Below are 18,002 nucleotides of genomic sequence, written 5' to 3'. Positions count from 1 at the left end.
CTCTTCTCTCTTCTCTACTTAAGGCCAACATGTTAGGGCTTGGCTCCAGCGAGATCCCTTTGGCAAACTCTTATTTTTTTGGCCCCTGCACTCATTCAGCATGCAGCCAATTCCTACATCTGAAACCTCTGTCAGCAAGCACTGCTTTAGCAAACCCTTTCCCCCAGTTATCACGAGGAGGGAATCCAATATGATTATCTGGCTAGTAGCTGCCACAACTCCTTGGAAGTCTTAAGCACCACTAAAGGGCATCACACACCCACAACAAAACAACACAATACTATCAACGACGCTAATACCGGCCTCCATGAAAGTTCTGTCAGTCAATAAGGGAAGGACTTGTCTCATATGTTGATAACATTTTCACCTGGTTGAAACACTGAAAACGACATTCATCCTAACGATCAATAAACCAAACTGATTGAAACAGCTCTCACTACGAGTGGTAGTTCCTTCAGAAAAATGGTACATTGAATATTCACTTTCCCAGATCTGAGAAGAAAGAAAAAACCCTAACATCACGCGCCAAACTAAAACATGGTTTTGTTGCATTGTTTTGCATAAATTCCAATTTATGCACATATGGCCATTGAATGTCAGATATACAACTGACTGCATGTTATAAATTGTGCATGTTTTCTGAATGGATAGTAAAACCCTCAATTGTCGACAGTTGCCCTTAGGGATGATATGCTACTTATACTTGCCTGCCATTTCACCTTTTGCATTGCGCACCATAGAATAAATCTGAGTCTCACAAAAAATGTGACCCGCTATAAAGAACTGACACAGCACGCCATGCCTGAGAGGCTGAACCCCTTAAAATTAGTAAAGGATTAGTCGCTCTACTCCCCCTTTACTTTCCCTCCCCAACATTACAGTTTTCACCCATACTGACTCGGTAGACCTTCACGGGTCCTCACGGTCAGCGGTCCCAGAATTAAAATTCTGGGGTTTAGCCCTCTGGAACATTTAGGACACATAAAGTGGAATTGGTCTGTCCTATCTACATGGTCTGCCTGAGCACACCTAAGGACCCAAACACACCCAATGGAGCATATTTACTTGAGCATAGTTACGATAATCTGCATACATTTAAATAAGACCTGTAAGCAAAAAGACGAACATGTTTTTTCAAACACTTTCCAACTTTCCACCGGTATTCCTCACCCCATTGCTTATAGCTATGGAATTTACTAGCTTCTCACAGTCCTCCATCAGGTAGGACTCATCCTCTTCTGTTTTTTTCAGTCACTGAGAGAAATGCAAGGAGAGAAAACACCTTACAGTGAGTCCATAAGGAGACTTAGGCAAAGACATAAGGAAAGGCACAATTTTGGTGAAAAGAGAGGCCACTAATCGGGTTGAGGAGGACAAAGGAACGTGGTCCTTATTTCATCAGCCACCTCCAAGTTGGTAGGTTGTGTAAAGATGACAACAAAAATGTTGTTTAATTTCGATGTTCTCGGAACTTCACTCTTTTGTTGGTAATAGACAGCCCTTCTATTAAGTTAGCGTGGGGTGTAATCAGTTGTTCCCTTGGAATGATAAACTCTGAGCCTGTGATCATTGTTTGCCAAGGGATAACACCTCTTCATTTACTGCTTGTAAAAGGTTCAAGTCAAAAGATTAAGGGTGAAAAGGGTCCATCGTTGGGCTTCCTATGCGATGAAATCCAGAAAGGGCTCAGACTGAGTGTGAGTTCAAGAATCTGTGGAGGCTGAGTGCTTGGAAGCTGAGCTAGAACAATCTGATGAAGAGTATCAGAAGGAGTCTATTGAGACTCCCAAAAATTGCATGTAAACATTAGTTGCCTTACCCCAAATTCCTGTAAACAATGTTGGTTTGATCAGTCACAAAGTAAACATTTATCTATTTTGGCTGTATAGCCCCATCGGAATGGGGCTGTCATGTATTCAAACAGGAAGATGTTTATGCTGATGCCATTTGACACTGAAACGCTAAACACTTTTGCATTCAAAAGCAGTTCTAAGTCTCAGCAAGATATTTCAACACTGATTATTCTACCTACCTACACATAATATAACTGAGAAGACATTTGAAGATGCATTATCTACTTTAAACAGCTTTGTATAAGCCACATGGAGCATCTAGAGACCTTTAAGAGAGACACTATACTACGTTATGAGGTATCAAATATAGAAGTGCATAACCTTGATTTTGTGCAACCAAGTTCTCCCATTTAGAATAATGATAGTGTTGGCCAAGTGCCATTTTTAATTATGAATGATGAACTAATTTTAAATGGATAGGAACATTTGTGAAAAAATGATAGTCACGTCATCACCTACTGATTATTATGGGTCATATATACTTCAGTCATTGCGAGAGCTGCAGCTTATTTCAACAAAAACATTCAAAACGAAATTGAAAATGCAAACCTTTTACTGGAAACTCTCAAATCACCAACACATTTTAATACATTTGTACCCATGTTTGCAAATGTGACACAATGCTGTATTTGTATCTGCTTAATCATTCAAACCTAGGATTAAGAGATACAAATAGAATCCAGCACCTCAACATCCTGTTACAGTCAAAGGAAATGTTATGCCAGTTACAGTTATTGCCACAGCTGTATGTAAAAGAGTATTCAGTCCTGATAACATCTGCAGTCAAACCAACAGATAAAGCAAGTAAACACTGAATGTCAATTTAGTAATGTACTTGCCAATTACTGGAAAGATATCAAAGGAGAAAATGCGAGCCAGTAGATGATATCATAATACCCCCCCTTAGGACTTAAAAAGGAAGATACAACTTGTACAAATTGACATCTAAGCACATAATCCAATGATTAGGGCAAGTCCTGAGTTCACTGGATTGGCACAAGCAGTCACAGGGCTAGTGGCCAAGAAACAGCCTTGGTATGAGTATAGAGCTTTAGGCTGGAGGTGCAAGTGCAGATATTGCAGATGCCATTTGATGGAACAACATGGTCTGTCAAAAAGATGGGTTAGATCTTGGGCAAGATTAGAGAAGAAACAGCCACAGCAAAGTCAGTGGGTAATTTGAATAGCAGAATCTTTGAAATAAGGTGGATCTTAATGCCAAACCGAAGATCATGAGTCAAAGGTATTTTTCAGTCATAAGGAACACCATTTTAAGCACCAAATATCATGAAAACAATCTTATGGATCTTATAAAGGTTTTGACATAGACAGAAGAAGAGGCAACTGAAGTAGAGGAGTGACTTCAACCAAACACATTCATGGCTTTATCACTGGCAAAGTCACAGATGGACAAACAATCGTCATCAAAAGTAGCATCTTTGATTTAGAAATTCTCAACAATGAAGTGGACAACAAAATCCATTGACGAACCATCATTGATGACATAAACAACAGATATGAATGGGTCTTCCTTAAAGCAAACAATCAAGAATGTTCTCCTCGACCACAGAACTGTCCATGGTAAAGCAGTGGACTAAGAAACCCTCATCGACAGATACATTGCGCAAGTCGACTACTGCTCTGTCAACAGGATCATCAACGGAAACAGAAAAAGGCAAAACACAAAGGAGAAGCCGCCACAGCTCCAACTAACATCATCGGTGGCTAAGACTTTCCATGTTATCTCCATAAAAGAAATGACTATCATTCAGATCATGACTTGGTGGCAGAAGATCACTACGTGCAAACTTCAGAGGAAGAATATAATAATTCGTCAGGCATGCCTCCAGTGTTACTTGATTCATACAGAAGAATAGTTGCATGGTGGAGATTCAGAGAGAAAAAGAAAGGAGCCAGTAGAGGAGTTATAGACATGACTTACGGCTAAAGAGTTACAGGAAGCTTCTTCTTCAGATGAATAAAAACCTTGTCAGGTAGACTGCCCCAAAGAACAGAGAGTACGCTCTCCCTCAGCCTGCTATGCGGGAAAAGCCTTTATCAACAAGTGCTTACCCAGAAGTATCCATTCATGAAGGTAGAAATTGCAAGACCTAGGTGGCAGGGAATCATATTTCTAGAGATGCGAATATGACAATGGTGACAATCGCAATACGCCTGAAGAATGCAAATTTCCTCAAGTTCTTCAAAATAATCCTGAAACAATTGAGCACATATCCCAATCACCGTGCCATTTTGGCAGGCGACTGGAACGAAGTGCTGGACCCGGCCATCAACAGATCTAAGAGGTCGACCTCGAGTGATTCAACAGCAAGGAGGGCATCCTATCAGTTAATAGACCAATGCACCCTAGTAGACTACTGGCCTGGTCCTTCAGAGCTAAAGCGAAAAACTGGCTCTTTGATAAGAAACATTAATAGGCCACGGGTAAATCACAACTATCCTCCACTGAAACCCATGCACATTTCACGTATCGCTATGTATTTTTGTATTTCTTGCACTGTCGACCAAACTGTAGCTGTCGGCGACAATTCTATACCCCCACATGTAGCAATTAGCAAGTCGACCAACCTGTAACCTTTTGTCGACAAGCACGTCCTTCCTATATATTCTATGTGTTTGTTTGTGTAACTATGCCATAAGCTACAGCGCCCAGTTACCTCAGGGTTAGGTGCACTTTATAAATAATAAACTAAACTAAACTAATGGAGATACACACACGGGAGACAGAAGTCACACCTTCTTCACAGCACGACATAAGACCTCGTCCCAATTAGATATGATACTGATTTCTAGGATTGACTTCAGGAATTTTAGAGGGACTGAGATCCTAGTGGTATCAATATCAGATCATGCCCTTGCAACGCTAGATATGTCCTTATGTGAGGAAGAAAAAGGGAAGGGTACATGGAAGTTGAATCCTGAATGGAAGAAGATAGGAAAGCCCTGAATGCAGAGTTCAAGCAAATTATGGTATTTAATGCCAATAATGAAACCTCAGTTCAGTATATTTGGGATCTAGCTAAGGCAGTGCTAAGAGGCTTTGTGATTGAATGAGGATAATTTGGCATTTATATAGCGCTACGAACCCTCAGGTATCTGAGCGCTGCTTATTATTACCCACGGTGTGTGGTGCTCATTTATCGACCTCGGAAGGATGAAGGGCTAAGCTTGGCCCTGCCGGGATTCGAACCCGCATTAGCTGGCTCTGAACTGATGTCAAAGCGAGCACTCTACTCGCTGTGCCACTTGACCAGATGCTAGAAGAAAGGAGGAAGTGCCTAAGTATACCAAGCTAGAGGATATTTGATTAGAGAACTAGAGACTGCATTCAGGGAAACCCCATTACACAACACTCCTTAGTCTGAACAGGGCAAAAAGGGACCTCAAAAGTTTACACACAGCGAATGCCACATTCATACACAAAAAGGTACGGGCCGCCTCTATGACCAAGCTGAAAACCCAAGTAAACTACCAGCCCATATAATAACAAAAATAGTTGGCCCAACAAATTCGGAATGACAGCCTTCAAATTCGGGATGACAAAGGTATAACCAAAACAGTGGGGAAGAATATAAACAAAGTCTGTACAAATTTCTATCAAGCCCTGTTCACTCACCAACCCCCCACCCCCCAGCAGAGACAGCATATAATACTCTCTGTATTATATAATATAATCGTCAGCTGCATCACTCTTCCACAAGTGAGCGGTGACACAAAGAGGAGATCATCGCTCCCATCAGAGAGTAGGACGTACAGTCAGTCATTAATATCCTACCGAATAACTAGGCCCAGATGGCTTCGGGGCAGAGTTTTAAAAAACTACAGAAAGGACCCTGATCCTATATCTGACCAAGTTCTTTAATCACTTTCTGCACCAGGGGATATTCCCCAGCTCTATGTCTCAGGCAAAAGAAAGTATTAGTCATCCTAAAAGCAGGGAAGGACCCAACACTTTTCAGCAGATACAGACCAATTTCACTGTTAAATACCGACCTCAAGATTCTTACAAAAGGATTGGCCAGCAGAATACAGAAGCGTATTAAAGAAATTATTCACACTGATCAAGTGGGATTCATTACAAATATTATTCTTCAGGGCACCTGCATAGAGCTGCCCATATAATTGAAGCAGCCAAAACCACTGAGGCTTTCCCATCCCTAATATCAATTGATACAGAAAAATCCCTTACTGATGCACACAATGAGGGAGTTTGGCTTCCACCTACATCTCATTTAATAGATAGAAACGATACACAATGACCAGAAGCGGTTATCTCCACAGGGACAGTCACTTCCCATCCATTCCAGCTTGAGAGGGGGACGAGGTAGGGTTGCCACCTCTTGGCACCCATATTTGCCATCAGCTTGGAACCAGTGGCGATCAAGATCCGGGAGGATGAGAGAGTCAGAGGATTCCCGATGGGGAAGTAGGTGTCCAAGCTCCTTTTGTATACTGACGATATTATGCTGACATCGGCAAACCCAGAGAAGGACCTACCACACTTTTAGCGATAACCTTGGAATATGGCCTTCTTTCAGGGTACAAAATAAACTGGGGCAAAACAGAATGGGCCTCATTACGACCCAGGCGCTAATGGGTTAACGGCACCGTAAAAGGCTTCAGCGCCGTTAATCTATTAGCGCCTAATTACGAGGTCCCTTTGCGGGACCCGACCTTAACGGCTGGTGAAGACCAGCCGTTAAAGTAGGGACCCGCAATGGGACCTTGGTGCTAATTACGGTGCCGCAATTTGCAGCACCGTACTTAGCGCCTTCCCCATTCCCATTGAGCCCTATGGGGCAAAAATGGGAATGGGGAAGGGCCATGGAGGAAGGGGGAATTACCGCCCCGCCAACCTTGGAATGGGGTGGTAATTCCCCCTTTCTCCAGGGCACAGTCGGTAACTTAACGGCATGGACCATGGTGCTAATAGCACCATGGTCTCCCGCCAGGGTCGTAATGAGGCCCAATGTCTCTCACTTTCTGACCCACCAAAGTTCCCTCAAATACCAAATAGACAAATCTACAAAGGTCGGAACAAATGACCTTTTATGGTATATGGCTGTACTCCTCGATGAGAGCCATGCGGAAGGTGAACATAGACACTCTATGGGCAAAGATAGAAAGGGACTTCAGGAAGTGGGTGACTCTACCGCTGTCTGCTATCGGCTAAATATCTTTGTACAGTATGATCACACTCCCTCAAATGCTGTATGCATTCAGTATGTTGCCTGGTTTGATTCCCCAAGGCTACTTCGATAAAATGAACTCCATGCATAGAACCCTTTTCTGGAACAACACAAGACCAAAAATCGGACTGGAGACAATATCCAGAGCAAAATGAAAGGGAAGGATTAAACCTACCAAATCCGTAAGTGTACTACTAGGCTACCAAGCTAGCCCAATTCACTCTAGCAAACATTACGAGTAAAGAAAGGCCCTTTTGGGTCTGTTTTAAGCACACATTTTTAGAACCCTACACTTTGCTAGTTAACAAAGGGGAACCACTAGACTCAAGTGTGTTCTATTGAGTCACTCAGACAATATATGGAAGGCAATCCACGCAAAATGCAAAGTAAAGGTTGGAACATCCTTAAATCTCCAATATTGAATAATAGTAAGCTGCATATAGACATTTGGTGGAAAGAGTGTCTGGGTAAGGGCATAAGGATACTGTGTACTGTTATTCTGATGGCGCAAAGGTGTCCTTTGAGAATCTAGCTAGTTCATCCAGCCTGCTGAGAAGAGACTTCTGGGAGTACTTACATCTAAGATAAACAAAATACTGCAGCTAGCCAAGTGGAGGGGTCTGGGCCTACCACCCTGTGAGGCATACATTCTCCAGCCCACCAAGATATTAAGGCGATATCTAAGGTTTATAGCCTATTACCGGGCAAAATGACTCGATGGCCTTAAGGTCTGAAAGAAGCCTGGGAAAAAGAGGTGGGCAAGACATGGGACATGGAGGCATGGCAGGGCATAACTGAAAACTGGTCCTTTAGTCCAAAAGACCTGTCCACTAGATGGACCTCATATTACACAGATCATACTGGTGCCCAGATAGACCTAAAGGAAATGCTCAGGACTCGTTGATCAAATGATGGATGGTGTGTGATCAGATGGGATCATACTTGCACATGATATGGAACTGCCCGAGGGTACAGTCCTCCTGGATGAGAGTGCTGAGTATCATAATTCAAAACCACTGGTGCAAGACTACACAACACAGCAGAGGTGGTCCTATTAGTGGAAGATTGACTGGTGGGTGTGCATTCAAAGGTGCTAGCAAAATCTATGTTTGCAAGGTCCTGCGACTGTTCAAACCTCTATGTCTCTAACTAAATCAGATTAAATCATGCCTTCAGCCTCACAGAGAGGCACTCTTTTTGGGAACAAACCTAGACACATCCATTCCAACAGTATGGGCCTCATTATTAGGTTGCTGGTAGGCCGCCAGTACTACTGGTAGCCTACCGACAATCTCAGCTTACCGTTTCCGCTGCCCGATATCCCGGTAATACCTGGATAATACGGGTGGCAGCCGAATGGTAAGTTCCCATTCAGGACTCCACAACACTGAAGCACTGGTGCCGGTGTTTCAGTGATTTACCTGCAGGTAGGGGCCTAAACTACTGGCAGGTCAGACCTGCTAATAGTTTACAGCAGCGAGCCACTCGGGGAAAAAAAGCTGGAAACAACTTTGTTACCGGCACCTTAATTCCAGACCGGCTCACTTGTAATGAAGGCCTATGTCAGGGAACAGCGTATTGTAAGGCTCTTTGGAATTTTGTCTCAGATGAACATTGATACAGCGAGGCAGTTCATATCCCTTCACGGAAAAAGGGTGTTGTGCTTGGGCCTAGGACACCATTTCAAGCTGCATATGTGTCCCTTCCATGAATTTCAAGACAATCATTGGATACAAAACATGGGAAGCTGGAAAGGCAAAATAGTGTGTTACAAGTGGCTCTGTGATGGTGGTCAAACCTGATGAATCTCAGCAAAGGAATGCCTTTGCTGGAGCCAAGGCTGGTTGGCACTTTCAGAGCAGATGCCTCTTTTCCTGATGAGGAAGCTCACTTGAGTAGTCTAACGTCCCACAGCAAATTGTCTGCTATCAAACAGAAACATCATATCAATGCTTGAATGTTATCTTGGGTACACGCTACAATTTATTGGAAATCTCTCAAGTCCAAGCAAAGAACTGTACAGTATGAGCACTGCATCTAGCTCTAAGATGCTTTTCTTCAATCATCTTGAGAAACACAATAAAAGTTTAACTGGACAACAACACAGACTCATTTGCAATACTAGAAAAAAATAATGAAATGATAGCCAAGCTACCGATTTTTGATAGCATTATACGTCCATTAGAGGCCCTGGATGATGTTAATACATCACCATTAAGTGACCATTCAATCCACATCAATCTAAACAAGGGCAAAAGTCAATTTAAGAAAACTGTGTATACTATTTTTAGCACAGCCAAAGCAAACGATAAAAAAACACCAACAAAAACGGCAACTAAAGTAGATCCTCAAGGGAAAAAAACAAGAATATGAAAACCTCTGATAAAAAATCCAATACATATACTAAGCAGTTTTTCCTGAATATATACCTGCCAAAAGTGTCAGCTGTCATAATTAAAAAATATGTCAAATTAATTCAGAATTAAAAAAAAGACATTTGAAAAATTAACCAACCTATAGAATCTTATGGACCTCTAGATGATTTAATTCCGCACGCTGAATGTTTCCAAAATGAACCTATAGCCAAAGAACCATCAACAAGCGCCCAAGTGCAATCCACACTTCCTGTAATTCTTGACTCTTCTTTCACTGAACAAAGAAGGTCAGAGGTCAGGAGAGAAATCGACCGCTATATGTCCAACCAAAATCAATCGCAATGCCATAGTGAAACTATTAACACTGCCATTCCAACTCGTGCAGATAGAACACTGCATTGCAACAAGGGGTCTTCCTCACACACAAACTTGACCTCTGTGGGCACTATACAAGCAACCAACAAAGCTGGTGAAAAATTACCATACTGTGAGCAACGATGCTTATCGATTCCCGACACGATAGAAGAAAAATATCTATATCGTAAATCACAACATCTAATAGAACAACAGAGACAAGTGCCAATGATCTCCTCACAGGCTGAGAATATGCAGACATTGGAATGTATGCCTTTATAACATCCACATGGCTGAAAGTTCGAATTGAAGAAACACACAATGTTGAGTAATTCTCAATATTATCACTTGATAATCAAATGTCGACAGGACCCATATCTGGAGGATGATCTAAATACATCGTCCATCCTGGCCATTTTTGCCAAAATAGCAGGTTTAGAAGACATAACATCTTATGATCTGGACCAAGTCGAATTTTTTGAAAATTAAAATCTAACAACTGCCAGGCTGTGGATAAAATCTGGTGTAGTTCGCCATATAATCTGGAAAGCCAAGGTGGATCTTTACGCTTTGGGATTCATACTAACGCAAGATTTCAAATCAAGTATAATACCTTTAATTAAAGAAAGGGTAGTGCGGTCATTAAACAAGGTTCCCTACACCTCGATGCATTTACCAGTTTTCATTCCCCAAAACACAGTTCCAACGTTCACTGGTGCTCCAAAAATTCCACATTCATTGTGTAACTGTGAGGCATGTGCTTTATAACAACCTGTCTGCACACGGAACACAGATATCCCTTTAACTAGTTGGAACACTCAGGGTTTTATCCACCTTTTAAATGACAAAGAATATCGACTTAATCAGTACGACATAATCTCCCTACAGGAGACATGGTTATCAGAACCCCGTTCCTGGAATAACCATGACATCATTCTAAATCCTGCACTTTGTCATAAAAAAGGCAGACCAATGTCAGGACTAACAGTTGCGGATAGAACAAGCTCAGATTTCACGATCACCTCCTGGGCGGCACACAATAAGTTCATGTAACTAGTAAAAATCATGATAAATCAGCATGCATTGCATTAATAAATGTGTATTGGAACCCATTGGGTATAGCGACAGACATATTTTTCCGTGATCTAGAAATCATATTTAATTTAATTAATTTGAACAATGACATTAGTGAAACAATACTAACTGGGGATTTAAATATACACTATTTTTCTAAAACTCAAACGCAAATGACTTCGGATAAACACAAATGGATTGCATATATGAAAGCACATAACATGATGATGACTAATGGCTCTCCCCCAGGAGATATACTGCCAAGGAACACCTGGTCTAGAGGCTCCCAAACTGCTATGCTGGACTACATCTATGTTGATAAGATAAGAACTTGTTTGCTCAAACCACTAGCATGACTGTAGTTGAACAAAACTACAGTGAGCATGATATGTTAACACTATCTTGGCCAAATCTCTCTACGCATAGATTGCTTCTTGAGATTCAAAGGAAAGGAAGATTTTTGGTGAACAATGGACGTAACCAATTTAAATAGTCACCAACCACACTAATTGAATTAAATAATCATCTTTTAACCACCGATGGAAAAAAAACTTCTGATGCTATTCATGACTGCTCTGTACTACAAAGATTCAGTTGCCCTTTTACCAACACAGGGAAACCTATATTCAAAAACCTACATGTTAATGGTGTAGAATTAACAATTAGAAAAACTAAGTTTAGAAAAGATAAACGAGAAGCTTGTCTACTTCCTGAGTTAATACGGAATAGTGTATTACGAAGCCTTAAGACAAATTACAAAAACTGGCTTTGCCACCGTAAAGCTAGTCTTTATCAGAAAGAAAACTGTCATGAAAGAAGTTCAACGACACAAAAGAGGACGGGGTATTTATTTGGAACCTGGCTAAAACCATAGCGCCCTTCAAAGCTAACGCCTACTCTGATGACATGGCATCTTTTTGTCCACCAATACCATCTCCGCCAGTTGGAAAATTGGAACAATTATACCCATCTAAATCGTTACCATCTTCTTACCGCCCGATTACACTCCGGGAAGGAACATCAAAGATGTTCTCTGGAATTGTAATGAAAACACTTGAGGAATAGGCACTGATAAATAATGTTCTCTCTGATACCCAGTTAGCCATCAGGTCTGAGATGGGTACCACTAATCAATGTATTCATCTTTGTTGCTTTCTAAGTAAATCTTTCTGGCTGGTACCCCTGTCTACGTGGATCTTAGCTCGGCTTTTCGACAAAGTAGACACAGGCCATCTGTGGAGTACTGTGAATGACCTGGGAGTTTCAAGATCACTTATTCAATTATTGAAGTGCTTGTTCACATATTGAATACTTATTCAAATACTCAAGTTTCTATGCCGTGACTCTACAGTCTGTATCCTGTGTGGTAACAAAGGAGAAATGAGCGGCAGCATTACTGTGGAACAAGGAGTCCGGCATGGGTGAGTTTTTGCACCCCTTCTTTTTAACCTTTATATTAATAGTTAAACATCCTTTTCAGAAAACATTAATGCAGATGTACCATAGTTTGAGGGTATGAAGCTACCTGTCTTAAGTTATGCGATGGCGCAGCACAATTAGCCAGAAATCCAAAGTCCCTACAAAACATTGTAGAAGGGTACACTAAGGTCACATGGGACTAAAAGTAAATGCTAATACATGTTTTGTAATGTCCTTTACCACTCACCACTTGCCTGATTCAACGATCCTCCTGGATGGGCAAAAACAGAAGGTCTGACAAAGGTTTGAGTACCTTGGTACATCATTCGACACGCTCCTAAACTGAAAGGAGAATCTGATCATGAATAGGTAGAACATTAAACAACAGGCTGCATTTTAGATTTGCTAAAATTATGAAACAACTTTCCACAAGACACATGCTAACTATATATAGTGGCAAGAGTGTGGCAACAGGTTTTTATGAGGCGAGCAGTGGGGTGTGGGAAAGCTTGACGGTTTCCAAGCTGAAGATAATTATTTTCTCTCTCGTCTTTTGGGAGTGCCCCTGACCATGGCGTCATACATCACACACCTGGAAACAGGACTTGCCTACATCTCTTTGAAGTTTAGGCTCAAAACCATTATATTCTGGTTATCTCAGTGGAAGAGCCAAGAAGAACATTTAACCAAAGCACTTACAAGACATCTGCTGTCCTTGGGCAATCAACACAAAATAGAAGCGGTATTGTACACTGAAAAAACTCTTTGCACTGCGGGTCTGGAAGGTGGTTTTGCAAATCCTTCTAGCCTTGCCACTTTGCCTGTGAAAGAACTAAAACACAGGATTTCTACCCTTTGGAATAGCAGAATGGTGGACATACAGTTCCTGAAATCTCCTGTAAGACAAAATATCTCCCTCTCTCGCCATCCAATGGCATGGCCATGTATATCAACTTAGTGTGAGATACCCGAGGGTACGCTCACATCTACTCCCCCGGGGTCCTCTGTTCAGGTGGCCAGGGAAGGGCCATCGCTTTTGGATGCTGACCCTGGGGGCGGACAATCGAAGGAGGACCACCTGAGTAGAGGGTCCTTGGGAATTGGAAAGAGGGTCATGAGGGCGAGACATGGTATCCCCCCCTTCATGATAGTGACCTACCCTTCCCTCCAATAGCCTTTATGGGCTATTGTCAGTCCTATTTCCTTAACCCCTGTAACGTCGCTGGAAATACTAAGACGAAGAAGAGGCAGTCAAGAGGAGTGCAGCCTTCCTATGAGAAACACCACTATGGTATTGGGACGAGGAAGATGTAGATCAAGGCACATCAACTTCCCCAACGGACCGGTCACACTAACGAGGCCAGGTAGGTTCAGGCAATTGATTTAAACTATGCCCACCTGCAGCCTGTTAGGTACTCAGGTGAATAAAGGAACACACATGCTTGGCAATTAGAACAAGCTGGATGGCGAGCAGGAGAGGTAGCAGAGTCAGAGCTGCCCAAACCAAGACAACGGAGAGCGAGAGGTCGGGATGCTGTAAGACTGCCGGGTGCAGCAGGAGAAAGTGCGGTGAGAGGATTGTGTCTCCAAAGAGCCATTCCCATACTGCATGTTGCCAGAGAGGTGCTTGTTCCGCTGTGTAAAAGCACAGGAGGGTCTGAGGGGCAGGTGGAGAGAACCTTAACTCAGGCAGGAAATCCACTGAAGGAAGGAGCGGCGAAGTGCATGACCGGTGAGTTTCAGAATGAGAAAGAAACCCGGCACCAATTGAGAAAAGACTGTATACTTTGTAACGTGTGACCGCAAATGAAAGAGCACTCATTCTCGAAAGCCGTCGGGACACCGCTCAGTTGAAGTAGCATCGCAACAGCAGGGGAGCGGTGCGTGAGTGTAGTGTGAGCGAAATAGAAATCCTTTTCAAAATCTCCATGGCAGTGGGGGAGCTACACGAAAAATGAAGTAAGAGCAAAGCTTCAAAAACTGATAATGAGAAACTCTGAGTGAACTAAGAGTGTTGAGAAGCATTGGGGTGGCTCCCAGGCAGGAGGCTGATACAGGAAGGCCAAAGAGACCCCACCTTAAGAATCAAACAAGAGACTAAAGCAAAGCTAGTTGCGCGACCTGTAATCGGTGGACCGTGCGGTCTGCGAACTGCACCACGACCAGGGAGGCCTATGGGTGAGAAGGGATCGCTTGAGATACTGAAGTTCAAACTCAGAAGGACTTGGTTTTGCATAGGGAAGGGAGTCCCGCAAGCAACAAGTGAAGAGTGATATTTCCTGATGTGTGGAAGCTTGAGAGACCCTGTGAAGAAGTGAATCCAGATAAGGAAAAGGTACAGAGAAATTTGACAAGTGAATCCTGAGAACTTGTGGAACTCTCTTATACTGAGAGTCTTGAACTTGGGGAAGGGAGCCCTGGCAGAGCTCAATTATCATACTGACTCTGCTTTGAACACTATTAAGTTAGCCAAATCCCACACACTATTACTTTATAGAAGTGAGGGCAAGCATAGGTTTGGACACAGACAGTAGTTTACTTTTAACTGACCGACTTAAACGTTCCTTAGTTTTCTTTTCATTGGGGAACATTCCCACCTTAGAGTTATGGCAAGATAGGTATTGCCCCATCCTGACCACCAAATATAAAGGTGTTCCAAATGTATCTATTTGTTTGTGTCAACTCTTGATACCAGGCCTCTCTCACATTAGTAACTAACTCTAATCACAGCTCACTTTTGTCTGAGCCATACTGAACACACTACATGTAAATGCAGTTATCTGCAATTGGTCTGGCACAAAGTCTGAAAACGATACTTGCCGTTCCTTTGGCAATGTAGAAACCTTGGCACATTTTATTGTTCGCTGTCCTTTGTACAATGATCTATGGCGAACGTACCTTCTCACCCTACTCAGGGGTTTTGGCTTTGATCCTTGGAAACCTACTTTTACGTAGCTGTTGAAGCCATCTGTTGTTACAAGTACTTTTACTTTTATGATTTCTATTCAATGTCTTTTTAAATCTGATATATATGACTCGGGATTTATAATTGCTACTGTATTTGTTTTTAATTTGTTATATGTGAATGGGTGTTTATAAATGCTGATGTTATTGAAATGGATTTAGCTATTGTTTTTACAAATCCAAAATAAACTATACTGCTACTATATTGACATTAACATCCTGCCAGTCTCCATCCCCAAGACACTCCTCCACAGAAGCACGCAACCATTCCTGGCTATCTTCAATGCCTTCCTCATCAAGGAACATTTCCCTCTATCCTCAAAGCTGGACAAATACTCCTGGTCATAAAACAAACAACTCTGGACCTCGATTACATTAGCAGCTTATTTCCCAATTACTCACCTTCCATTCCTAAGCAAAGTCCCTGAAAGAGCCATAGCCACTCACCTTCAAGCACATATTGACATCAACAAGCTCCTGCAGACCTACCAATCTGGTTTCAGTCTCAGATACAGCACAGAGACTGCCACTGTGCAAGTGGTACATTATGCCCTCTATATCCTCATGATGGATACCCCGGCCTCCTGGTACATCTTCATCCCTCTGCAGCCTTCAACACAGTGGATCATCACACCCTCATTGACAAACCGCACGACTATGTGGGAATTGGTGAAACCGTCCTCCAGCGGTTTACCTCATACCCTACAGACCTGCATCAATTTGTTTAGATGGGTACCTCCAGATCATCACTAGTAGATGTCACTGGTGGAATATTGCAAGGTTCCATCTTGTTGCCCTTGATCTTGAACCTCTACGTAGAGTCCCTAGGATCCCTCCGGAACAGCCACTACATCTGCATTCTATATGCAGATGATCCTCAACTGTACCCCAACATTTCTTCCATCAAAAACATTCACCAGCTCAAGGCCTGCCTCAACCTGATACAAACCTGGATGCCCAGCGCATATCTCAAACTCAATGCCTGCAGAACAGAATTTGTCCTCCTCCCCAATTACATAGATCACACCTATATCTAAACCTGGCTGTCTGTCATGATCCTTAACAAAGTTACTTACCATAGTGACTATCTTACTCCTAGTCCATAGTCCCCTTTCCTCCATACTTTTGGGACATTCCGTCCTGTGGGACGGGACCGGAGCACTTTTGTAAAAAAGCATCAAATTGAAAAATGTGTCCTTCTTCTCTTTTTACGCGGGGTACCGCACGCAGCCGTAATCCGTCCTCCTTAGCTCCACCCCGCGCTTCGCCCTTCAGTCCTTTTCTATCGCCAAGTCTGAGACCTTTAAGCAATAACAGAGGATACTTTAGAGGGGACGGCGGGCGTATGGAGGAAAGGGGACCATGGACTAGGAATAAGATAGTCACTACGGTGAGTAACTTTGTTATACTCCTTTGTCCCATTCCCTTTCCTCCATACTTCTGGGAGATTACTAAGCACTTCTCACAGTAAATACGGGTGGATGGAACCTCCTTACTGAAAAAGGTTTTTAAGAACAGCTTGGCCGAATTGAGCATCGGCTCTGGAGCCCAGGTCTAAGCAGTAATGCTTACCAAAAGCTGATGGGAAAGCCCACGTTGCTGCTTTGGCAACGGTTCGATGTGCTTAAAGAGCAACCATTAGATAGGAGGCAATGAGGGGAAAGCATAAGCTTTCATGTTGACCCACAAGCTGCAGAGAGGACCACCTCTGGCGTGCCGCATTGCTGGAAAAAGTTGGAGATGATATTGCTGTTCCTATCACACTCGTAACCGATGCGGACTGGCGACTGAATTAATCTGCGGTCACATTGAGATGACCCAGGATGTGTGGAGCCTGTAGCCAAACAATATACTGGATGGCTCAGACCAAATTTGTATGACAAGATCCACAAGGAGAGGAGAGTCTGTGACGCCCTGCTTGTTGATGTAAAACCTCGCTTTAAGGGAGGTATTCAAAATGGCCACTGTGACCCTGGAGGTTGGGCCGCCATTATCACACACCAGGGGCGAACTGCGTCACAGGAGCAAGTGGAGCAATAGTCTCCCCAGGGGAGTCACGGGCCTTGCGTGCTATCCTAGCCTTGAAACAAGGAACCTCGGCAGAGCCGGTACTGGCAGATCTAGGGGTGTTTACTCGAAACAGCAGGGGCTTCCCCAGAATTAGCCTCTAGTGGAGGATCCTCGCAGGTCTGTTGTACGTGACTGCCTTTTTTCGCCCCGTCAACAGAACTTGTATCATCACAGCCGCGCGCGCAGAAAGGCTTAGGGATATACCTTACAGTCAGGCCCTCAATGAGGGACTCTCAGTTCTGTTGGTGACCGATTTAGCCCCAAGCAGGAGAACCTCAGGTTTAACCCTGGCCTTATAGCCACCTCGGGAGGGGCCACGAGCCAAGACGCGATACAGTTAGTTCCAGATGGAGAAGCCACAAGGCCAACCCTGGTATCCAAAGCCACAGCAGAAGTGGGGTCAGCCTTAGCCCAAATGGAGAACCTTGGAAGAAGATCCGGTATTGGGAGACCGCTGCAGGGCCCCTCAGAGGAGTTTCCAGTGCGTCTCACTGAGCCGAGACCAAAAGGAGTAACTGAATCTGAAGTGTTCTGCTCCCACAGAGAACCGCAGATATTTCATATGCGGGCTCCAGAGAAGCGCAGATATTTCATATGTGGGCTCCAAGTCAGAATGTGAATTTACGCATCCTGGAAGACTACCACACTGAGCCAATCGCCCTTCCGAAGAGAGAACTTTATTT

The 18,002-nt window shown here is 43.1% G+C and overlaps 1 protein-coding gene across 2 annotated transcripts in view; it reads right to left on the bottom strand.

Annotated features, from left to right (window-relative positions):
- The window catches only part of GDF11 (growth differentiation factor 11), an 853,308-nt gene that overhangs the window by 343,826 nt on the left and 491,480 nt on the right, over positions 1–18,002 (bottom strand). The gene's annotated exons all lie outside the window — the stretch shown is intronic.

This window comes from Ambystoma mexicanum, chromosome 3q (assembly GCF_040938575.1).
Source record: "Ambystoma mexicanum isolate Mex_15411 chromosome 3q, UKY_AmexF1_1, whole genome shotgun sequence".
NCBI classification, from domain to species: Eukaryota; Metazoa; Chordata; class Amphibia; order Caudata; family Ambystomatidae; genus Ambystoma; species Ambystoma mexicanum.
The sequence above is the reverse complement of the archived record's forward strand: the minus strand, read 5'-3'. Positions and strand labels throughout refer to the sequence as shown.